Source organism: Crotalus tigris, unplaced genomic scaffold (assembly GCF_016545835.1).
Source record: "Crotalus tigris isolate CLP2741 ecotype Arizona unplaced genomic scaffold, ASM1654583v1 scf7180000017641.3106099, whole genome shotgun sequence".
NCBI classification, from domain to species: domain Eukaryota; kingdom Metazoa; phylum Chordata; class Lepidosauria; order Squamata; family Viperidae; genus Crotalus; species Crotalus tigris.
The window spans coordinates 808,291-833,216 of NW_024096535.1; the positions used below are offsets into that span (position 1 = coordinate 808,291).

Here is a 24,926-nt window from a genome sequence, read left to right on the forward strand (position 1 = left end):
AATACAACATATCCATGTGATAGTGAATTGGGTAAAGTTGTTCAAGGCCAACGTAGTGAGCTCAACAATATCAACATTTATAAATATGTACATTTTCTTGATGGGTGTTCACACCTGTGGTATTATATTAATGGAAATTTTTTACATCTAAGTATCATCCCGAAATACTGGCTTTCTTTAAAAAATATGATTTTCAGAGTGTAACCAGTAGAAGAGGTATAAGGGCAGAAATAATTTACAATGTCAGTAGATTTTTATCTACACGTCTCAAATTTTTAAATAATTTTTTATATTTTGATCTTACTCTGACTCCTAGGAATAAAAATTCAAATAAATTTTGGAAAATAATTAGAGAATGAGACCATTCTTATTATTCAGAGTTTAATTTTATTATTAAAATAAAGCAATACAAAAATAAACTAGGAACCTGAAATGAGATTCCAAAATCCAGGACTGCAATGAGTACATAAAGCTTGTAATGGATCAGATATCAAACAGGCAAAATAAACTTCACCTTAGAATCTTCAAAAAGGCCAAACTTTAAAACAAAATGGGACAGAAAAAAGTGAGCTATCTTTGTTCTCATTTATAAAAGATTTCTTTCCTGTTATGAAAGCACTCGTAGGTTGTGTTTCTTGCCTAGGAACAGCCTTGAATTACCTAATACCAAAAATGTAAGTGTTAATTTATCAAGATATCATCTACACATTCCTTATAATAGTTAACCCAAGATATTTTACTTCCTTGTTCAGCAGCCAAATCTTTAATAATGTTCACCTAAGGAATATGTAAGTGGTTTTATCTTGAATTTTAGAATCCTCCAATCATGCTAAGAAGCAATAAAAATGGTTTAGACCTATCCAAAGGTAAAAAAAAAAAATCGTCAAAGACTTGTTGAAAGTGTACTTCTATATTATTTTGGCCACCAGGTTGCTTCAAAGTCTTTTCTGAATTCTTTTGAATTAAAAAATTCCAAATTCTTGCAAATAGAAATCCACCCTAGTTCACAAATATGTATCAGCTTTTTCATCACTCTTTCTTAGTCCAATCCATCTCACAGGCAGGACTATTAGGTATGCTTATCCCCTTGAATTATATATAAAATGGAATAATAATAATTAGGAAGGAAAATTTTGCTTCATCCTTTTTTTTTTGGAAAAACTGGATTCACAAATCCTTCCTAATTTAAATTAGGTTCTAGTCATAACTGTCAGTTATCTACTTCCAATTTACGCTGACTCAGGACAGATTGAACAGTATATTCTCAACTGTTTCTTACACTTGGTCATTTCCCTCTACCTCAAGTATCTGCTGTACTGAACAGACCACTTTCCTCTGACTAATGGTGAGGCCTGCCATCTGTTCACATATTCCTAATAACCCTAACCAAGTGTACTCTACACAGTAGTAAGTCAACAATGGTAGCAGAACCACTGTGTATTTAGCATATCCAAACTGGCAACCAGAAAAAGCACTCGGATACTGCAACTGATGAGAGAAAAAGACTAAAAGCCTCAAAGTCTTTGATAATAATAAAAAAGCAGGAATGTAGTTCTTGTAATTTGTTATTAAATGAACTATTTCTTTCTCAAATGAAAGGCATGATCTCATGATGATGCTGGCAGATGATAAGCCCAAATCTAATACTACCGGTATATAAGATGCTAGTTAGATTTAGGGATGGGGGGGGTTGATTGATCCTTTTGAGTTCAGTTATTACATCACAAGTCCCAAGGCTTATCCTTGGGAGAAAAAACAGCTACCAAAAGTATGCAACTCATGACCATCATCATCAGACCCTTGAAGCAGAAGCACAGTATATATGGATGTCCTCGTTTTTGTTACTACAAACACAACCCTTATACATTTCTTTGCAAGAGGACAGCAGCTCAGCCACAATTTTTGGCCTGTAAATGAGGTCGCCGCGGTGACAAAAAGAGAAAGCAGGGCATTCTGCCCAGGATCGGACCCTCCGCAACAATTACATAAGCTTCTGACCATTGGCAACAGGTTTTAGGTCTGAACCCCGATCGTGGGGAAACCACCTGTGCCCTCTCTCTCCCTTGCCTCACCGGGTCCTGATCCCAGCCATCAAACCCACAAGCAGGCGCGAAGAAATTCAGGAAAGCCATAAAGAGGCAACCAGACCGACCCTCGCGATTCCTTCTCCGGGACCCCGGTTCCTCCGATCCAGGCGCCGATTCCACTGCACCCGCCTGTTCCCGCCCGAGCTGAGAAGAGAAAGAAGGCGGGGGGGGGAGGAGTCAGCATCTCCCTGCGACCAGCACCCTTCCCTCCAGGCTGCAGCCGCCCACAGGCTCAGCAAAGCGGAAGATGCAGGATTCTGCAGCTCCTCCTCGGCCAGCAAGCGGAAAAAGGGATCCGCGCCGATCTGGGCTCCTGTCCCCGCCGCCAACAGGGTTTCCCTGAGGCCCGGCCGAGGCGGGGATCTCAGATGAAAACTCCCGCGTTCGGTAGGCCCCGCTGCGGCCGCCGCTACGCGAGGACCATTCCGGGAAGTCGCCCGGCCTACGCAAAGCTGTTTGCGCCGTGTTCCTTAAAGCGCTCGCCTCCCCGGGCTGCAGGTGGAGCCCAGTCGGAGCGACTTGCTCGCTTACCTTGTTTGCTTCTCGCCAGCCCGGCAGCTTCTAGCTAGCCCCTGGGCTGCATTTTTTTTTTTTTTTTTTCTGGGAAACCTGGCCTCGCAGTGCGAGCCCTGCCGCAGTTCGCGGATGAACAAGAAGGGGGCGGGGGTGCAAAGTTAGGGGCTCTTGGCGGTCTCCCGTCTTCTTCCTCCTCCTCTTCCCCCCAGCCGGCTTCCTCGAGGCGTGCCTCCTCTATAACCGGCCTGCAAAGGAGCAAGTTGCTGTAATGGGGGGAGGGGGGGAACGAGTGGAAGCGAGCGAGCGCTTCCCGCTCCTCCCTTTCAACACACGTGTTGATGCCGAGAGAGGGAGAGCGCGCGAGTCACTCAGCCGCCTGTTCTCGAGTAGCTGCCTTTTGGAAGGGGAGGCCGTTGCGGCGCTCTTGACATTTCCAGCCGGTAAACAACTCTCCTGCCAAGAAAGTCACCCTAAAAATAATTTTTAAAAAAACCCAGCCGGGGCCTCAACACAATCGCCTCTCAAAGACCCAGATTCGTTTCCAAGGGACGCGATCACGAGGCGCTGCGAGTGGGCCATTTTAACTTGGAGTTTCCCTTTGCTAAAGAAAAGGCAGGGAGGGAGAGGCGGCGAGGATGCGTCCAAATCGGGCTTCTTTTCCTTGCGGTTCTTCTACTTTATTCTTTTGAGTTCATTCATTTGCAACCTGCCTTTGTTTTCCCTGCATTCTTGCATTCTCCTTAGCAAAAATAAAAATAACGGAAAGTTGGAGCGACTGAACTTTGCCTCCTTTGCATGGTAGTGCTAAAGGCTGCCTCTTTAGAATTACCGGGCACTTCCTACTGGGTCAAGTAATTCATTAGGGAACTCGGCTTGCGTCTCTTATTTGCAAGACGAACAATGTATTCCCCATCTACTGTCCAACCTAAGTCCTTTTAGAAGCAACTTTACTGTATAACCCTTAGCTGCAGACCAGGGAACTGCAAACAGGTGATTTGGCAGGAAAAAAATTCAGGTGTCCCATTTTAGGTCCCAGCATGGTAACCAAGTTGATTTCTAGAGGACATAATCCCTCTTCCTCCTGCTTAGACTAGTAATGTGTCTCTGCTCCTTTTTTACAAGTTGCTGTTTTGTATCTGAGCTTGTCAGCTGGTTTCAAGGGGGGAGGGGGAGTTCCTATTACTTGCCCCAGCTCCTGGTCCACCTAGCAGTTCGAAAGCATGCAAATAGATTAATAGGTACCACTTTGGTGGGAAGGTCACAAAGTTCCCTGGGCCTTTGTCATACAGCTGTGCTGGCCACATAACCCCAGGAAATGTCTTTGGACAACGCTGGCTCCATTGGCCAAGGAACCACCACCTATTAAAGTCGGACACTCCTGGACTGGACAGGAAAACCTTTAAGGCTAGTTTTAGCTGTGGTAGCATTTTCTAAAAAAAAAAAAAATATGACGTCCTACATTTTAGGTTAGAATTCCACTTGGAACTCTTGCATTTATAAAACAATATATGTTCCAAATAAATATTTAAAATACTGGTCTCTTTTATTTATTTATTTATTTATGAGACTTATATACCGCTTTAAGTGCAAGCACTCTTTAAGCGGTGTACACCAGTAAGCAATGTATGTATATATATTTACATTGCCCCCAACAATCTGGGTCCTCATTTTACCTACCCCGGAAGGATGGAAGGCTGAGTCAACCTTGAGCCGGTGAGATTTGAACCGCTGACCTGCTGAACAGTCAGCTAAAGTGGCCTGCAGTACTGCACTCTAACTGCTACGCCACCTCGGCTTTTGTCCTAAAGAATAAATATCCTTAGACAGTGGTTGTTATAATGTGACATATTAACTGACCCTAACGCTAGCACTTTCAGTTAAAGTACAATGCCTCTAAATATTGGATGCTGGTTAAAAAAAAGGGGGGGGTAGGATGAACTATTGCCTGCATACCATGTTTTTAAAGTGGCCAAAGGCATTCATATGACTAATGTTTTTTTTTGTTTTTCTTTATTGAAAATTTTTTAAATTTTACAAAAAAAAGTTCCCTCCCCCGAACCCTCCCGACCCTCCCCCAACCTTCCCAGAGCTGAATACAGGCTTAGTTAAAATTTAAAAAAAAAATCTTAAAACACATATATTCCGTGAACATATCCGAATACATTAATTACACCAATTATAAAATAATTGACAACAGTATATATAAAAAAAACAAGAAGAGAGAAAAAAAGAAACAGAAATCTTAAACTTTAAATATAAGTTATTCAAAAACTAAATAATATTTTTTTATATCCAACTTGTATAAAATCTATCCATCTTTTCCATACCAAGAGATACTTCTCTTGCGATTGATCTTTCAAAAGAGCCGAAATCTTTGCCATTTCCGCCAAATAAGAAACTTTAAGAAACCATTCTTGCAAAGTAGGCAAAGATTCCTTCTTCCAACATTGCCCTACCAACAACCTAGCCCAGGGGTAGGCAACCTCGGCTCTTTTATGACTCATGGACTTCAACTCCCAGAATTCCTGAGCCAGCATAAAAGAGCCAAGGTTGCCTACCCCTGACCTAGCCGCTTTGATTAAATTTAACATTAATATAATCTCTTTACTATCACAATCAGAAACAATACCTAACAAAAACAATTGTGGAGTAAATTTTATCCTTCTTCTAAAAATTCTTTGAATATTCCACCATATCTTAATCCAAAAAGCTTTTATATTTTTACATAACCACCAAATATGATGATAAGTAGCATCCAAACACCCACATCTCCAACATTTAGGCTGCAAGTCAGGATACATACGAGACATTTTTTGTGGATCAAGGTGCCATCTATAAAACATTTTATAAAAATTCTCCCTTAAATTTTGGGCTTGTGTAAATTTAACATTCCTCACCCAAATAATCTCCCAAGTATCTAATAAAACCGGTTCATCAAAATTTTGTGCCCATTTAACCATACATTCTTTCACTAATTCTGCTTCTGAATCCAATTCTACTAACACCCCATAAATTCTTTTGATATGAGTTTGTCTTTGATCTTTTATTTGTTTTAACAAATTCTCATCTTCTCTAAGCAAACCTACATTACAATCTATCTTCCACCTCTCCATTATCTGCCTATACTGAAACCATGAATAAATGATATTTTCCTGTGTTAAGTCTTCCAAAGATTTTAATTGCCAATTTTTACCATCCCATCTAAGTAGTTGTGCATAAGAAACACTATCCATCTTGACTCCTCCCCTTATCCCTTCTATCGCATGCCATGGTATAGCCCATAACGGAATTTTAAAATCGCTTCTATAATATTTCTTCCAGACCCGAAGTAAAGAAGTCCTTATAATATGAGATTTAAAAACCCTATCAACCTTTTTATTAAAAATTAAATAGGCATGCCATCCAAAAAGTAAATCCCAACCCTCCAAGAGGAGTACTTCTACATTTGTTAAATTAATCCAATCACTAATTAATGTTAATACCGCAGCATCATAATACATTCATATGACTAATGTTGAAACTGCAGGTCGGTCACTGGGATCAGAGTTTGTCTTCCGAGCTTTTGGATTCATGCTGGAGCCCATCTTCCCTGAAAAACCTCTGGTCCCGATGACCGACCCAGGTTGGATCCTACAACATTAACCTGGGACACAGATATTCATTCGCCGTCATTCGTGAATGTTGAAACTGAATGTAATGCCATAAGCCAGGGATCTTCAAAATTGGCCCTTGCCTGGCTAAGGAATTCTGGGAATTGAAGTCCACAAGTCATAAAAGGGTCAAGTTTGAAGACCCCTGCTGTAAGCAATCCATATATGGCTTAAGGTTGTTATGTGCTAACTCAGATCCTGGAAACAATTCCACAATGTTTGTGCATCTAATTTATAATCAGCATACTGGGCTACCTTATTCAGATAATTTATATTTTAAATGCATACAAATGTGTAAAAGTGAAAAAAAAGTCATCTGTTTGCTTAATAACTTTCTGGAACCAGACATACCAAAAATTAAAGGATGAAACAGAGCATTCCTCAGGACATATGAACATACAACAACTAAAACCATGAGGTATTCTGGGCAGCTTTTAAAAGGCCAATTCCTTTTGGAGAAAAGAGCCTTGGGCACTTCTGAGATGTCTTTAACAATCTGTATTTGGGGTTTTAAAATAATCGTACAGGTTGAGCTGTTATTTTGGGAATGCAGTTTCAAGCAAACATACAGATCTGCGATCTCAAAGGGGCTGACTTGAGGTCATGAGTCCCTAAACCAACACATGATCTTTTCATAAGGAAATTCAAAGTACTTTTCGTCAGCCTTAAGCAACACAAATCAGACCAGATAAATGTTTTCAATCCTGACCTTTTGAATGGACCTTATATATTTAAATAAGGGTAAACAGTTGAACGTCTGAAATATAATACTTATATTTGTATCCTGTTTTTTCTATTAAGCGGGGCCATGCCCAATATCAGCCCACTTTTAATCTGGTTGCAATAGTTGGTGAATAACAAACCTAATTAGAAAGACATGGTTAGCCAAGACTCACCAAGCACCCAACTTACATATCCAGGCCTAAGTGTTGTTACTCAGACATCCAAGCACAATTTACCTCTCTTCATGCCTTTAAAAAAGCTAGTTAAATCCAGAGTCTTCCTAAATAGGCCTACTCTGGACAATTATACTAACAGAAAAGGAAGATATTATTTTTGCCAGTTATTTTTAAAACTTCAGTTTTCCCAGAAGGTTTCCTTGCTTCAATATGTGTGGAAGGGGAGAAGTTTGGGGGACCGCTATGGAAGAGAGGGAATTTAAGAGTATATTATGCCCTCTTTTGCCACTGGAAGAAACCAGAGTAACATTTTCTTACAAATGGAAAATAGCACTAGATTTATATAGTGCTTTACAATGCTTTCAGCCCTCTCTGGGTGGTTTACAGAGTCAGCATATTGCCCCCAACAATATGGGTTCTCATTGTACCAACCTTGGAAGGGAAGGCTGAGTCAACCTTGAGCCACATCAGGATCAAACTCCTGGTTGTGGGCAGAGTCTGACTACAGTAAATACATTCTAAACCACTGCGCCACCAGGATTCTGTGGTTAAAGAGAAGATACTCTTCTGCTTTTGACAACTTTAGTTTGGTTGGTCAGAAAACTAGTATAAGGTAGGCCCAAAGATCTAGTGTGGGGAGCTCCAAATGACACAAAGGATGAGAGAAATCCAACCCAATTTGTTTGTTACTGCAGCAATAAAATAGCATGTATCCAAGTGTTAGACTTTTATGCAATATTCAAACAAAGAAGAAAAACAATTGGTCAGAACTTGATACATACGTATGTCATCTTTTGTATTGCATAATATATGAGTGGGGATGCAATAATAATAATAGTAGTAGTAGTAGTAATGATGATGATGATGATGATGATAATAATAATAATAATAATAATAATAATAATAATAATAATAATAATAATAAAAGTTGGAAAGGACATTGGAGGTCGTCTAGTCCAACTCCCTGCTCAAGCAGGAAACCCTATACCATTTCAGACAAATGGCTGTCCAGTCTCTTCTTAAAAACCTCCAGTGTTGAGCATTCACAGCTTCTGGAGGCAGGTTGTTCCACTGATTAATTGTTCTAACTATCAGGAAAATTCTCCTTAGTTCTACATTGCTTCTCTCTTTGGTTAGTTTCCAACCATTGCTTCTTGTCCTGTCTTCAGGTGCTTTGAAAAATAGCTTGGTTCTTCTTTGTGGCAGCCCCTGAGATATTGGAACACTACTATCATGTCACCCTTCATCCTTCTCTTCATTAAACTAGACATACCCAATTCCAGCAACTGTTCATTATATTTTTAGCCTCCAATCCCCTGATCATCTTTGTTGCTCTTCTCTGTATTCTTTCTAGAGCAGACATGTCAAACTTACGACATCATGTGACGTCGCGCGACGTATCAGGACTGTTTTGCCATTGCCAGCAATGGGCTGGGTGCGGCTTCCTTGTGATGTGTCCGGCCTGCGGGCCGGTAGTTTGATACCCCTGTTCTAGAGTCTCAAATATCTTTTTTACATCATGGTGACCAAAACTGGATGCAGTATTCCAAGTGTGGCCTTACCAAGGTATTGTAAAGTGGTCCTATAGTCATATAAGAGATGCGTTTTTAGGAACCTGTTGTCATAAGATAACAATAGTTCATCAGTCTAATCACCCAACCAGTTTTGTCTGGTTGTAGCTGTCAGTCTTGGGGGTTTCTTAATTTTATAAGCTTTTTCTGCTCAGCAAGACCTAGTATAGGCCATCAGTTTAGTAATTCTTCTATCAGTCTAGCCACTTTTTAAATCTGATGAAGTGAGTTGCAGCTCAGGAAAGCTTATGCTTTTTAATAAAATGTGCTAGCTGGAAAAGGATTCCTGCTTTTTTGCCACCATAGAATAACACTAATGTTTAGCTGGATTGTATCCAGAGTACAGTTTCCAAGCAACAGCATTGTGTAGGATAGTAATTAAGACCTGCTGTATTCCCGGGCCTGGGGTTAGGGTGTCTATGTGCCCCTCTCAAGTCTTTTTTCAATGTTGGGGATGCTGCTTCAATCAGGGAGGCCACAGTGTTTTAGTTGTGTTTCTAACTTATGTATTGCACATATTGAAAGCTGCCCATAATCTTCCTGGAGTTAGGTAGCTTTAACAAATCTTATAAAAAAATATGACAATTTTCCACCCATTCTACCCATAATCACTTCAGCTTGTACTCCCTCCTTATCTCAGTAGGAAGGACATTCTCCCTAGCTAGCAATCAAGATAATGGTTTACATTACAGGGGTTCTCAACTTTGGCAACTTTAAGACTTGTGGACTTCAACTCCCAGAATTCTGGGAGTTGAGGTCCACAAAGTTGCCAAGGTTGAGAACCCCTGCATTAGAACAACACTGAATGGAAGCAAAATACAAAGCTCCACCCCCTGTCAAAATATAATTATGCAACAAGGTCATAATTCCTGTTCAAACAATTACATTTTTATCTTCATTTCTAACAGGTTCAGCAGCCTAGGAATAGCATGCGAATAAAGGTAAGATCAATTCTTGAGTGATCTTATCCTATTTCAGATGCAGCAGATGAAATCAGAATATACCTGGTATGTTTCTTTGCCTCCGTGTGTAAAATTCATAAAAATAAGAAAAATGTGCAAGGGTTATATGCCATTCAAATTTAATAGGCATTCTTCTTTAATAGAAACTCCTATCCAACCTTCATTACTGCATTAGATTGAGGGTTTACTATAAAGTCGAAAAGACGATTGCTCTGTGTCGTGCTTTCACAATTGACTTTGCAATATCTAACCCAGGCTTTTTCAAACAGGGTGAAGGCAGGGTGGCTGAGTGGCTTAAAGATGCTGGAGATGGTCTCTACTCTGGCAGTTTGAGTTTCTACACTGCATGGTGGCGTGAGCTCCCATCACTTGCCTCAACTTCTGCCCACCTAGCAGTTCGAAAGCATGCTACATGCAAGTAGATAAATAGGTACCATTTCAGTGGGACATGTATTGTTTCTTGTGGACAGTTGGACTTCTGCTGGTGCTGGATCTGCCCAAATATGATGCCTGACTGCAGGCGGTGAGAGCAGGCCCCAGATGGCACCACAGGATGTCTCTCATCTTCCTGGTCACAGCTAGTTCGCCCCCTGTAGTTCATCCTGGATATGCACGTGAGCACGAACTAAAAGGACTAGCACTCTTCAGCAGCCAAATAACTACTATGTAGTAACATCGTAGTCTCCTGGCTAATTGTACCATTGCCATACATTAAATAAATACAAAATCAAACAGGGTTCTGCAAGAATATGATATTCTGTGAGAGATTAAAGACAAAACAAGTTAATTAAAAAAATCACTACATACAGCTAAGGGCTCCCATAGAAATTCATCAGCGGTACCTCAGCCATGCAGTATAAAAACACCATAGCCATTAGTTTCCCTGTGCCCAATCTGCCTTCTGCAAATTAGCCCTGCCCATCACTGCTTCCCTCCCTTGAAGAAAATGTTTGGGTTTTGGGGTGGAAAAGAATTTTCTTTCAGATTCTTAATTATTCCTTTTTTTAAGGGGAGGGAGGTGGCAGTTTCTGTCATGAAGGCTTTTCCTATTGACTAAGGACTTTAAAAAAAAAAAAAACAGATTTGGCAGCTAAGAAACTTTGAAAAATCCTGCTGTAGTCAGAGTAAAGGTGAAAGCTGCAGTTTTAACCTATTGATGTCTATCCTAATCTGGAAGCTCTGAAATTAAAACAATTCCAATTTTTTTTAAAAAGGTGGCATTCGTTATATAGGTATATAAAAGATTCACAATTTGAAATTTATTTATTTATTTATTTATTTATGAGACTTATATACCGCTTTAAGTGCAAGCACTCTCTAAGCGGTGTACACCAGTAAGCAATGTATATATATATATTTACATTGCCCCCAACAATCTGGGTCCTCATTTTACCTACCTCGGAAGGATGGAAGGCTGAGTCAACCTTGAGCCGGTGAGATTTGAACCGCTGACCTGCTGAACACAGTCAGCTAAAGTGGCCTGCAGTACTGCACTCTAACTGCTGCACCACCTCGGCTCTTATTTAATATTTAAATGGACTGTTCCAGCAGTTCTGGAAGTGTTTCCAGCTTAAAAACTTCTTTTTGAATCTGGAGCCTGTGATTCAAGCTCAGATTTGGTCTGTTTCAAGATGGGAATATTCCCTAAATGATCAGAATACAGGTAATCCTCGATTTAGGACTAAAAATTGAGCCCAAAATTTCCATTGCTAAGCAGGACAGTTGCCCCATTTTACAACTTTTCTTGCCACAGTTGCTAAGTGAATCACTGCAGTTGTTAAGTTGGCAACACGGTTGTTAAATGAATCTGACTCCCCCATTGACTTTCCTTGTCAGCAAAGGTTGCAAAAGGTGATCACTTGAACCTGGGACGCTACAACCATCATAAATACATGCATGCAAATTTTGACTGTGTGACCATGAAGTGTGAAAAACTTTTTTCACTGCCACTGTGACTTTGAAGGTCACTAACCAAATCGTTGTAAGTTGAGGAATATATGTACCCCAAAGTGAGATCAGTCAATTCAAACTCTAAAGAGGCACCAATATGACTATCATACTCACCTGACTCTGACCCTCAATGGAACTTCTTTCTAAAAAGGCATGTTTACTATGAGACTGTAACACACTGCAGTTTTTCTTTTAGCGGTGAGAAGAGTTAATGCACAAAGAACACACATTAATTGTCAAAGTAAATATATTTCCAGTGACAAGATAAATTAAAATGCAATTTATATTATTGTAATATATACCATTATCAATATGGTCAATATTGAATTCATGTGCCCTTTCTGTTTGGTTCTGGTCGCTCTTAGACTGCAAAGTAATTCCCAGAATTTTACCAGCATGAGATTTGGATTGTATTTCTTTGCTTTACACCCTGCCTAAAGTATCTTAACAATAAATATTTTACATTTTTCGACAATTATCTTTTTATGATCTTTAGTTTTACAGCACAGTGCAGGTTAAAAAAAAATCAGACTAAAGAAATTGATTTTTCTTTTAATAGATGTTGTACCTGAAAAGATACAATAGATGTTACTGCACATTATCTATAAATACCTTTTAAATAATTCTATTGTGTACATGGTGTTTTGTCAAGCATGCATCTCTTCATCCTCAAGAAAATAAATGGTATTTTAGCCTTTTCTTTACCAATAAGAATTGATACTTTCCAAACCATATTTTCTGAAAATTTGAACAATATCTTTAGTTGCTTGAGTCCTACCTTTGCTTGTTCATAAAACTGAATGAGAAGAGATAGAAAAAATGTAATGGTGAACCTCTATTTACAGAAATAATTCTGTCATGTAAAAGAAGAGGTGATACGAACTTTCTCCAGAACTACTTTTTTGGGCAAGGTGCTTACATTTTGATGGTGCCTCAGTTCCATCTATTTTGGAGTAAAGTTGGATGTGGGAGTGGTATCAGTGCCTTAGATGTGAAAGGTGATATATAACTCAAATAAAAAATTTCTTTTCAATTTTGTATCATGCCTAGTTGAGCTAGACAGAAACTTTGGATGTGTATGTTTGTATATATTGGTAACTGGATAAGTAGTGTATATCCCTAATTGTTTCTTTCAAGGAGACTCTCTATCATCACTATTGTTTGTCATTGTACTGGTTTTTCTGTCAACAAACTGAACAAGTCAGCCATAGCTTTCAAACATCAAGAATTTCTGTGAAACTATTTCACATTTACATAGATCAGCGGTTCTCAGCCTGTGGGTCGCGACCTCATTTGGGGTCGAACGACCATTTCACAGGGGTCACCAAACAATGCAGTCCGCCATTTTTTTCCCCCTTTTCCTTAGCTGTGCTACTCCCTTTTATTCTATTGGCTTTTGAAAATCAGTAGAATAGACTCTCTTGAATTGGTCCAGGCTGTCTCTGCCCTGCTGAGCCTGCCAAAAGTCCCATTCTGCAAACGGTGCTGCAAGTTGTCTGCAGCGAAGGCGAGCTGTCTGGAAGTTTCCACCCCTCCCTGCTGAGCAACTACTAAAAATGTAAGTAAAAGAGGGCCAGGGGTGGGAGGTGGGAGGCCGGCGGGCGCAGAGAGGGTTGCTTACGCACGTGGGGCCCGGTGGGTGCCTTACCTCCCTTGGGCTGGGCCAGCTGGTGGTCCAGGCGGTGGTCGGCTTGCTCCGCCTCTGCCGCTTGCCAGCTATGCCTCGACCGGCGCAGGGGGTGGCACCACGCATGCGCAGCGGTCCCGGGCAAGGAAAGTCCTCGACTTACAACCGGTTGGGTAGTCCTCGACTTACGACCGGTTGGGTAGTCCTCGACTTACGACCGGTTGGGAATCGCGGCATTAAAAAGGTTGAGAACCACTGACATAGATGATCTGAAGCCATATGGAAAAATCTCATCTGAAATAGAATAACTATTCAACACTGTATATACAGCCAAGCTATTGCAATGGCATTTGGGCTGGACAAATGTGCCTTAGTGAAATAGTGAAAACTGAAGGAATCAAGTTGCGTATGGAAATAGCATCAAGAGTCTGGATGGAGACTATCACTACAAATATCTGGGCATCCTCCAAGTGGACAACATCAAGCACACTGAAATAAAATAAATAAAAATAAAAGGTTTTACACCTGGGCAGGAAAAACCAGTACTGTACAAGTACAGTTTAGGCGAAACCTGACTGAAAAACAGTAACTGTGAGAGGGACCTTGGAGTCTTAGTGGACACTCACTTAAATATGAGTCAGCAGTGTTTGGCAGCAGCCAAAAAAGCTAATTTTTGTTTAAACAGAGGCATAAAATCAAAATCATGTGAAGTATTAGTACCGCTTTAGTACTGCTTTATAAAGCCTTAGTAAGGCCACATCTGGAATACTGCATCCAGTTTTAGTCACCACATTACAAAAAAGATGTTGAGACTTTGGAAAAAGTACGAAGAAGAGCAATCAAGATAACTAAAGGCCTGGAGGCTAAAACATAGGAAAAATGGTTGAGGATTTGGGAATGGCCAGTCTAGAGAAAAGAAGGAGTAGGGGGGACATGATAGCAGTATTTCAGTATCTGAGAGGCTGTCACAAGGAGGGGGTCAATTTATTTTCCAAAGCACCAGAAGGCAAGACCAGAAACAACGGATGGAAACTAATCAAGGAGAGAAGCAACCTGGAATTAAGGAGAAACTTCCTAACAGTGAGGACAATTAACCAGTAGAACAGCTTGCCTCCAGAAGTTGTAGATGCTTCATCACTGGATGTTTTTAAGAAGAGACTGGACAGCTACTTGTCTGAAATGATATAGGGTCTCCTACTTGAGCAGGGAGCTGGACTAGAAGATCTCCAAGGACCCTTTCAGCTCTATTCTGATTGGGGGGGGGGAAGTGAAGATAATTTGAAAGTCCAAACAGTAGAGGAAACATCATCAAAGCAATTAACACCTGGACAATTTCAGTCATTAGATGCATAGCTGGAATAATGGACTGGATTCAAGCAGAACTAAAAGCCCTGACTGGGAAGTTCAGAAAAATAATGACAATGAATTATGCTCTTCATCCTTGCAATAATGTCGACAGACTCTACTTACCAAGGGAAATAAGTGGGTGTGCAATGTTGCAAGTACGCCAAACAGTTGAAGAAAAAAAAAAGGCATTGGAAGGATATCTGAAGGGCAGTGAAGAAGATGCCCTGAAATAGTATATCATGAAGGCCTAGTGAATACTAAGAGACTAAACTGGCTTATAAGAAAGACCAAATGAAGAAGAGAAAAGAGAAATGGCAAAGCAGTGTACTACATGGCCAATACATTAAAAGAAACTGGCAGACAAAGCAGATAACAAGAAGGCCTGGCAATGGTGAAGAGCAAAAAAAAAAAATGGAAGAAAGAGACAGAGGGACTAAATCTAGTTGCATAAGACCAAGCCCTAAGAACAAATGCATACAAAGCCAGAACTGAGAAGACAGCAACAGACAGGAAATGCCAGCCCTGCACAGAAGATGAAGAAAAAGTGGATCACCTAGTTAGCTGCTGCAGGAAGATTGCACACACTGACTACAAACAATGGCATGACAAAGTAGCAACAATACTGCATTGGAAGATCTACAAGAAATGCCATTTTTCTGCAAGCAAAAATTGGTAGGACCATATAAAATAGACAGTAATACAAAATAAAAAGTTAAAGTGCTTTGGGACTCTAAATTCAAACAGACAGGCATCTGCCACATAACACTCCAGACTTCATAATTATCCATAAGAAAGACAAATCTGGATAATGGATGTTGCAGTGCCTGGAGACAGCCAAATAGAAGAGAAAGAACTGGAGAAAACCACAAAATACAAAGATATACAAAAAGAAGATTATGGCAAAAGAAAGCCAAGATAGTACCAAGAGGAGTGACAATAACACAATCACAGAACATTTGGAGTACCACTTGTATACCCTCTATCAATTGCAAAAGTCAGCTTTATGTGGAATAGCCTACATCCTACGACAATATCTTTAACACCATCAAAAAACAACATCTGCTTATTGCAGATCCTTGAGAACGACTCAGTAGGTGGATAAAAATGACAAATCTAATCTAAATGTCTGGTTGACTGTATGATGAATTATAATAATGATGTCAACTTGAAAACTGTTGGCATTGAAAAAATACTTATTTTTTCCCCAACTTTGGGCAATTAAATTGACTTGCTCTTGAAGTAGATTTTAATCTGGCATATGGTTTTTTTTCCTGACTAACCTGACCTGATCTGACTGACAGGTCATAAGGTCTCAAAGGTAGATGGGCCAAAATCATGAAGGAGCACCTCAATGCTTCTGCATAGCACAACCCTATCTGCTATTTCTAAACATGGGGCTATCGGTCTTCTGAACGGATATTAAACCCTTATTTGAAAGTGTGTTGACAGGGCACAGGTGTGAAGAAGAGGTACAGTGTAACACAAGCCTCCTTTGTGCCTGTCAGATGCCTGTTTCTGATTGACAGGACATCTGGAGGCATGTGAGTGAGAACTAATGATAACGAGCAAGGTTTATTCTCATCTAGTGCTGCAAGGGAGTTGTAGTGCCAGCAGCAAATAGTCAAGGAATCCATTTCTGACCCCATGGACAACTGTAACCAAAAGGATCCACTTGGTGGTCATGGAAAAGATACAATTGTGTTTAACTCTAATAACCAGTCATCACTAGGGCAGCTGAGGCCATCAGATCCAGAATGGCACACAATGGACACAGTGGCATTGCCCCTGATTTAATAATCACTGCAAAATTATGGCAATGGGAAACTATCAGCAGAAGCAGCAAAAACCCACTGCTGACCGAAGTAGCAATAAACAGTTGGCAGAATCCAGCCGCCTTTCCTGGTTTAATCTACCTTTGCATCTCAGAACCAAAAAAGCACAAATTCCAGGTTTAAAAGCAGCTGCAGCCCTTATAAGGCCCGGCAAGTATTTTGAAAAACATCAGGGTTTTTGGGGAAGTGAAGTTCCTGCCTTTCTTGTATCCCCAGCTAATTTGTTCATGGAGGATCTTACTAACCCCAGGGCATGGACCCACAGCAGTCTGAAGTGGCCAATGATAGCTGGAGAGATCCCAACCTCTGATTAGATCAGCATGTTTTCAAGAAAGAATGCCAGAATTATGTTGGAGGAACAAGATTTCACTACAGGTAGTCGGCTTATGACTGCAATTGAGCCCACAGTTTTTGTGGTTAAGCAAGACAGTTGAGTTTTGCCCCATTTTACAACTTTTCTTACCATAGTTGTTAAGTGAATCACTAGAGTTGTTAAGTTAGTAATGCAGTAGTTAAGTGAACCTGGCTTCCCCATTGCTTGTCAGGTTATAAATGGTGATCACATGACCCCAGGACACTGCAACCATCTGAGTTTTGATCGCATGACCATGTAGACGCTGCAACAGTCCTAAGTGTGAAAAACGGTCATAAGTCACATTTATTTATTTATTTATGAGACTTATATACCGCTTTAAGTGCAAGCACTCTCTAAGCGGTGTGCACCAGTAAGCAATGTATATATATATTTACATTGCCCCCAACAATCTGGGTCCTCATTTTACCTACCCTGGAAGGATGGAAGGCTGAGTCAACCTTGAGCCGGTGAGATTTGAACCGCTGACCTGTGGAACACAGTCAGCTAAAGTGGCCTGCAGTACTGCACTCTAACTGCTGCGCCATCTCGGCTTTTTTCAGTGTTGTAACTTCGAACAGTCACTAAAGGGTTGTATGTTGAGAGCTATGTGTACATTTTTTTTTACGGATTTGCTTTTAAATAATAAGCTAAGATCTGAAGATCGAACCATTGGTCTTGTGCATTCTTAGTAAGAGCCAGATTACAGTGAAATTGGCAAGGGTTGTTTCTAAATCTAGGATTGGGGTATATGTGACCTTTTACTTTTTCATAAGCTTTTGTGCTCTTAATGTGCTGAAAGGGACAGTGTCAGAATAGATGGACCCTGCAGCATTTAAACCATGCTAACAATTTCTTGTACATAATAAATTTTATCTTAATATTGCAGCTACTGTTTTGTATTGTTGTATATAAACCTTTCTCTGTTTTGCCTGTTCTGTTCATGTACACAGACAATTCTTTTAAAAGCTTAAGATTCTTTCTTTCTCTGAACTGCTACAAGTAAATGAATATACTTGTGGGGGAAACAGGTTATTATGGTAAATAAGTGATATTTACTGTATATAATTGATGTCCAGGAAAATAATGTCAATGCAACCTTCTAACAGAAATATTAAATGCATTTAATTGCCACAAAGCATTTATGCCATTTTGTTCCAAGTACTGGGGTGTTCTCTCAGACTAAAGCATCATGACCAAAGAAGTCATTAAAATAAACAACAAATCATTAAGCTAGAATTCCAGAATTAGCAAAACATGCTTTGAAATTAACAGAATACCCCCAACAAGTGGTATTGTGATGGGCAAAGGATACACCAGGGTCTTCAAACTCGGCCCTTTTATGACTCATGGACTTCAACTCCCAGAATTCCTCAGCCAGCATGCTGGTTTAGGAATTCTGGGAGTTGAAGTCCATGAGTCATAAAAGGGCCGAGTTTGAAGACCTCTGGGATACACTATAAGTGTAAGGACTGGAAGCAGAATTCTGTTTCTTGTTTAAGGAGGCCTAATCTTCCTTTCTGGTCTCGTGATCTCAATAATCATTTTGTTAGCCTTCCTCTCCACTTGGATCTCTCTGATACTTGCATCATTCACCAATGTTGTTCTGATCCATGCTATCTGGGCTTCTTTACTCCTGTTTCTTTAAAAAGGCTTCTCTGCCTACCTATCCTTATTTTCCATTTTATGCAACCTTCTCCCATGACACAAGTCCTCTCTTCATCTCTGCAACCTCTCTCATTTTGTGGTGCCTGACAGTCCATGAAGATGTAGCCTAATGGAAAGGAAACGATTTCAAAATGAACAGAATCTCATTTTTTTTTTTAAAAAAAAAATTGCTTCCTTAACCCTGAACCCCAAGTTTTCCGAGTATGAGCCTATGTCACTTTTGATGTTAAGTTCGGATCTGTTTTGCAGATCTGCAGTTGGGCTTTGTCATTCCTTTCTAGGTATACAACACATGGAATTTAAATCCTTTCTAATTGGTTGCTAATTTGGAACCACATATTTTTATTCAAGGAAATAGGCGTACGTGAAGCCAAGCTTGGGATGCTTCATGGAAATCAATTCAGTGGCCTATATACAGTATGCTTAAAGTACAGCTAATTAGAAGCAGAGAAATTTTATTATTTATTTACTAAGCTTACAGTATATGGTGTCCATCTCACTATTGAATTGTTACATACCAGGACAGATCACTTATCTAATTAGCCCAGTGCAACCCATGGTGGTTTCCAGCAGGCATATTTTAGGTCTATTAGAAATAGTGGGATTTGTTTCTACTTATATTAAACAAGGATCATACTGTATTTCTATTGGAATTTATGAATCAGGCTTATCTTTGTCAAGACAACTATAAAGGAAAGAATTATCATATCTACATATCTACATACATACCAATATACATGGCACCTACTTGCTGATAGGACTCTGGATGATTAACATAACAATATCTATTTACAACAAAAATAAAAAGCAAACACACACTCCAACCACTAGACCAGTGGTTCTCAACCTGTGGGTTGCGACCTCATTTGGGGTCGAACGACCATTTCACGGGGGTCGCCAAACAACGCAGTCCGCCATTTTCCCCCCTTTTCCTTAGCTATGCTACTCCCTTTTATTCTATTGGCTTTTGAAAGCCAATAGAATAGACTCTCTTGAATAGAGTCTAATTCTATTGGCTTTCAAAAGCCAATAGGAATTGTCCAGGCTGTCTCTGCCCTGCTGAGCCCGCCAAAAGTCCCATTCTGCAAACGGTGCTGCAAGTTGTCTGCAGCGAAGGCGAGCTGTCTGGAAGTTTCCACCCCTCCCTGCTGAGCAACTACTAAAAATGTAAGTAAAAGAGGGCCAGGAGTGGGAGGTGGGAGGCCGGCGGGTGCAGGGAGGGTTGCTGGCACGCGTGGGGCCTGGCGGGTGCCTTACCTCCCTTGGGCTGGGCCAGCTGGTGGCCCAGCCGGTGGTCGGCCTGCTCCGTCTCTGCCACTTGCCTGCTACGCCTCGGTCGGCGCAGGGGGCAGCACCACGCATGCGCGGCACTCCCGGGCAGGGAAAGTCCTCAACCTATGACCGGTTAGGTAGTCCTCAACTTACGACTGGTTGGGGTCGTGGCATTAAAAAGGTTGAGAACCACTGCACTAGACACATCATATCTTCTCCTAAGATGGGTACATTTAACTTCCTGGCCCAAATGTCCAGGGGGGGAAAAATCAGAATTTTAATGGCTCCCAGAGGAGGGATAGTTAGCAGGATTGGAGCAGTAGTGGGATTCAAATATGTGAACAACCAGTTCTCTGTGTGGATCCAGAAGTCCATTCTGGGCCTGGGCAACAAAAAGTTAGGTACCGATTCTGCCGAACTGGTGCGAACTGGCTGAATCCCACTACTGGGTTGGAAACAAACAAATTTAGGGAGGGGGCAGAGCCACAGAAAAGAAACAAAAGGACCTGGAGGATTCCCATTCTAGAACAGTGTGTGGGAAGGGACAATGTAACCAGAGATAAGCAATTGCACAAATAATGGTGTATAGCAGAGGCCCCCAACCTTTTGGGCACGAGGGAGAGAGATTTTTCCGCAGACCGCAGGGGGTGTGGTTTTGTGTGCTGCCTGTATCGCGCGGTTGGGGCTTTGCTTGTTTGTGCGGACCAGTTGCTGGCATGCCATGGCCCGGTGCCGGTCCACAGACTGAGGGTGGGGACCCCTGCTTTATAGGTCACAACCAGCACCCAGTATACCCAGAATTCTCTTGGAAGCCTGTGCACCTTGCAAAGTTATGTGCGCATTTCAAGGTATATGCATAAGTAGCCATGTTGCTGATTCTGAGCCAACTGCAGTTTCTTGATTGAGTTCAAGGAAAGCCCTACTGTATGTGGACATCATTGCAATAATCCAAAGAGGAGGTAAATAAGATGTGAGCAAAGCCTCTCAGTCCAGGAACAGGCACAACTGCAGACCTTATGAAATAGTGCAAAGCATTCCTAGCCACAGCTGTCACCTGGTTCTCGAGCAAGAACTATGAGTCCAGAAGGACCTCCAAACTATGAAGTGATCCCAAGAGAGGAACGTACCCCCCCCCCACCAATACTTAAATAAATGTTTTAGCAATTGGTGATTAACATCAGATTTTCATTCAGTTTTGTGATAGAAGTGTGTATAACAATAAGTCTGTGAATATACTGGTTTTCTCTTGATGTAATCTGGAAATCCTAGGCTGCACAGGATTATAAAGTCCTCTTGGTTTACTTTTATTATCGCTCTACAGTAATCATTTTTAATTTTAATTAATTTTAAATCTAAATTCTCTCCTATTTCTTTATTATATTTATGTTCTTTTTTTTGTCTCCTGTTTGTCACATTAATCCATGATGCCTCTTCAACTTGCATTATTCCAAGGTGGCCACCTTTATTTCTCAGCCAGAAGTCCTTCCCCCCACTCCCTGCCACCTCTGTTTTTTCTTCTTATGGAAAAATCTGCCAGGCTAGACTTCATTTAGGCATGTAGCTCCAGCCTTTTGTTGTAAAAGGAAATTAATACATCTTCAAAAACAGTTTGGATGGGCGAAAGCATCCTGTTCCTTCATTATAATGCACTGTGATTTGATGTTGTAATGCCTTATCTTACAAGAGGACGTCTCTTCATGATGTGATTTAGATATGGCAAAAAATCAGCTTCAATAAGATTTATTTTTATTAGATGACTCTTTGCCCTGTGGGGTTTTAGAGATAGTCTTGTATCTTTCAAAGCACAATTAAATAGACATTTAAGAAGGGGGAAATCTTGTTGGGATGTAGTATATTGTTAGTACAAATAATATCTGCTTCTTTGCTGATGATTTTACATTGTTCTTCTCAATTAACATAACGCCTACTTCTTTTTCAGCACTGAGTACAATTAAAATAAATTATTATAGGGGCAAGTACAGTAATAAGAAGAATATTTCTTATGACAGTTGTATTACTGAAGATGGAACAGACATTTTTTTTAATTTTCTCTTGATCACAAAATTAATTCCAGCTTTAATAATACTACATTTTGTTTCAGAAATCTTTATAGCAAGCCTGATGGATAGGCAAATAGAACTTATACAGAGATTAAGGACGAAGTCCATATCTTGTCCGAAGGAATGGATTCATGGCTAAACTGGATAGTGAGATTTCACAATATTAGCTACAATATAAAAGCAACTGATAATTTTAAAAAATGCTTGGCCTCTCAAAATTCAAGGCAGCTTGTAACTTCAGCTAGGGATATACCTGTGCACATGAGCTTACAAATACTCAGACAAAAAAGACTAAAAGAATGCTAAACACAGAGAACAAGTGGAGCCTTCTCTAGACAATAATGTCATATTGGATCTGAAATATTACATGTTATGTTGGTGAAGACCAAAGCAGGCCATTGATTTGCAGCAGCAAAGTAAACACAGCTTAAGAAAGCTTCAGGGTTTTTTTTAAAAAAGTGATCAAAATAAGAAGAGTGTACTTGAAGTCTGAGTTCAGTACTTTGATATAGTGGAAAATCAAAGTAAAAAGACTATAAAAAGAGTAATAAAGGTTTTTAAAAAGGTAAATGTTTCCTCTGTCCAATGTGTCCAACTCTAAGGGCAGTGCTCACCTCTATTTCCTAGCCGAGGAAGCCAGCATTGTCCAAAGATGCTTCTATGGTCATGTAGCTGGCATGACTATATGCAGTGGTGGGATTCAGCCAGTTTGCATCACTTCGGCAGAACCAGTAGCTAATTTTTTGTTGCCCAGGCCCAGAATGGACTTCTGGAAGTGGCATCCACACAGACAACTGGTTGTTCACATATTTGAATCCCACCATTGACTATATGCCAAGTGCATTGAGCACTGTTACCTTCCTTGAAGGTAACCTTGTTACCTTGAAGTGGTACCTATTTACCTGAATTTACATGCTTCAAACTGCTACGTTAGCAGGAGCTCAGACAAGAAGAGGAGCTCACTGCATCACATCTCAAACTGCCTACCTTTTGGTCAACAAGCCCAGTGACTTAACCACTGGGTCATCTCTCCCCCTATAAAAAGAGTAATAAACACTTGCAAAACATTATAGGTTAATGTATGGTTCCCAGTTGTAAACTTCCAAATGCACCTCAAGTTTCCCACTCATCCTTAAGGCTTCACACTTTTAAAACGGGTCCCCAACCCCCAGTCTGTGGACCGGTACTGGGCTGCAGCATTGCCAGCAATTAGTCCGCACAAACAAGCAAAGCCCCATCCGTGGGATGCAGGCAGTAAACAAAACAACGCACTCTCCAGTCCATGGAAAAACGTTTCTCCATGGAACCGGTCCCTGGTGCCCAAAAGTTTGGGGACCTGTTTTAAAACCTTTAATTTGAAGAATAAAAATTTATTTGAAGAATAACTATTTAAAGGAAATATTCATTCTTGTCCAGTAAGTAAGCAAATGCATATTTTTATCTATTCAAATAAGCAGATTCTGCTTATTTCTATACATTATTTAATTATTCCTGTAAATATAATGCAATTAATTTTATTATTGTCACTACAAAGTTAGGTTTATAGAAATTCTTTATTTTCAGAACTAGGCTGCTTTTGTGCATATTCCAGCATTTTGTTTGAAATTAGCAAATAGGTGGGTGGGTACACAGACCCACAGAGGTAAAGTGTATTTCATTCTTGTTAAATACAGGGGGACACACATTTTTTGGCAAGGGCTATAATTGCTCTTGACTATCATTCTCAGAGATCCTAACTCCCCAAAAATTGGGCAAGGGCAAAAAAACTAAATGTGGACTGGAGAGACTCAGGTTCAAGTCTACCCTTAGCCGTGGAAATCGGCTGGGTGATTTTATAGTACTACCTTAGTTGGCTTGCAAAAACCTTAATGACCATTACCTGGCAGCAAAGAGAGCAAAACAAAGCAAATCAAAATTCTAGCGCTTTGCTGCCATCTAGTGGTTATCTGTATTTCTTCACTCCAGAATTGTTACAATGACTCCTGATTTGTTTAATCATTTTTGTCTTCTGAAAATTATAGTTTGGTTGCAGCTCTTGGAGTTAGAGGGCGTTTCAGAAGCTTTCAGTGGCCATCTATTGCCCTGGGACTTCAGGTTGCAACATCCTATTTTACAGAGATGTTTATGGCTAGTAAAAATTCTACAGGCAATCTGGGCGTAGCATCTCTTGTCTGCTGATACTACGGGACACGTCTTCATCTTTCCTACCTCGTTGATTTTTCATAAAACTTATGTCACTGCAGATCTCTGATATGCAAGTTGCTGTCTTATTTATTATTGCCTGGACAACAATCTGCAATTGCTTAATGATCATGCTAATCATATTTTGACCTGGACTATTGTGATTTTGCATTCTATGTTACTGTCAGCCCTTTGAGGTAGACCAAACTAGGACACCAAAACCATACAGACAAATACTATCATATTATTTATCATAACAGATTTATTGTAACAAATTTTGCAAGTCTGAATGCACTTTCCTTCCCCTCTTTTTATGTTAGGGTAGGGTCAAGTCCAAAATGTTTTCTCAAATTACATGTCTGTCTTGAAACTCAAGTTTCTTTTATTTGACCATTGTCTTGATTGTGGCTCTTCCTTCTTTACCTTAGGGTTGCAGTTAGTCAGTTTTTATGATTAACTGCTATTTGTTTTATCTGAATTGATATTCGTGTTCTTTTCTGTGCTGGGTCTGTGATGCCAACATCCCTAGACATGTTTGCTTCACCCTAGTTTATTTATAACAAAGGAAGATATTGGCCCATTTGAGGTAATGAACCACTTCAAAAATTCCAATATCCTTGTAAATCTTCTAATTACTTTCTGATTCCATGTTCATTTATTTTACTTTTCATAGAAAAATTACCTCCGAGGGCTTCAAACTTTCATGATGAGTATAAGTAAAAAAATGATTTTACATAATTCATGTAAAAATCCCTCAATTTCTCAATCTGCTTTTGTAAACAACATACAGTTAATCCAATATTGTTATTCCCTAAATGACACACATATTCCCAAGGCCACATGTTCATCATTGTTTGGAAAACCTCTCATTGCATCATCATATTCCAGATGTCTGGCTGGAACTCTGTTGTATTATTGCAGTGAAGTTAAAAAAAAAAAAAAAAAAAAAGCC

General features: G+C 40.1%; 1 protein-coding gene across 6 annotated transcripts in view; it reads right to left on the reverse strand.

Moving 5' to 3' along the window:
* GPD2 (glycerol-3-phosphate dehydrogenase 2) overlaps positions 1-3,268 on the reverse strand; it is a 95,210-nt gene extending 91,942 nt beyond the window's left edge. For 2 of the 6 annotated variants that reach the window (XM_039335400.1, XM_039335398.1), the window contains exons 1-2: positions 2,619-3,264; positions 2,153-2,231 (exon numbers count right to left, since the gene is read on the reverse strand). The gene's annotated coding sequence lies outside the window, so the exon portion shown is untranslated. Of the gene's footprint in view, positions 1-2,072; positions 2,232-2,618 lie in introns of all 6 variants that reach the window. The other 4 variants (XM_039335401.1, XM_039335397.1, XM_039335404.1 and 1 more) reach the window with 4 other exon arrangements.
* Between the last annotated feature and the right edge of the window lie 21,658 nt (positions 3,269-24,926).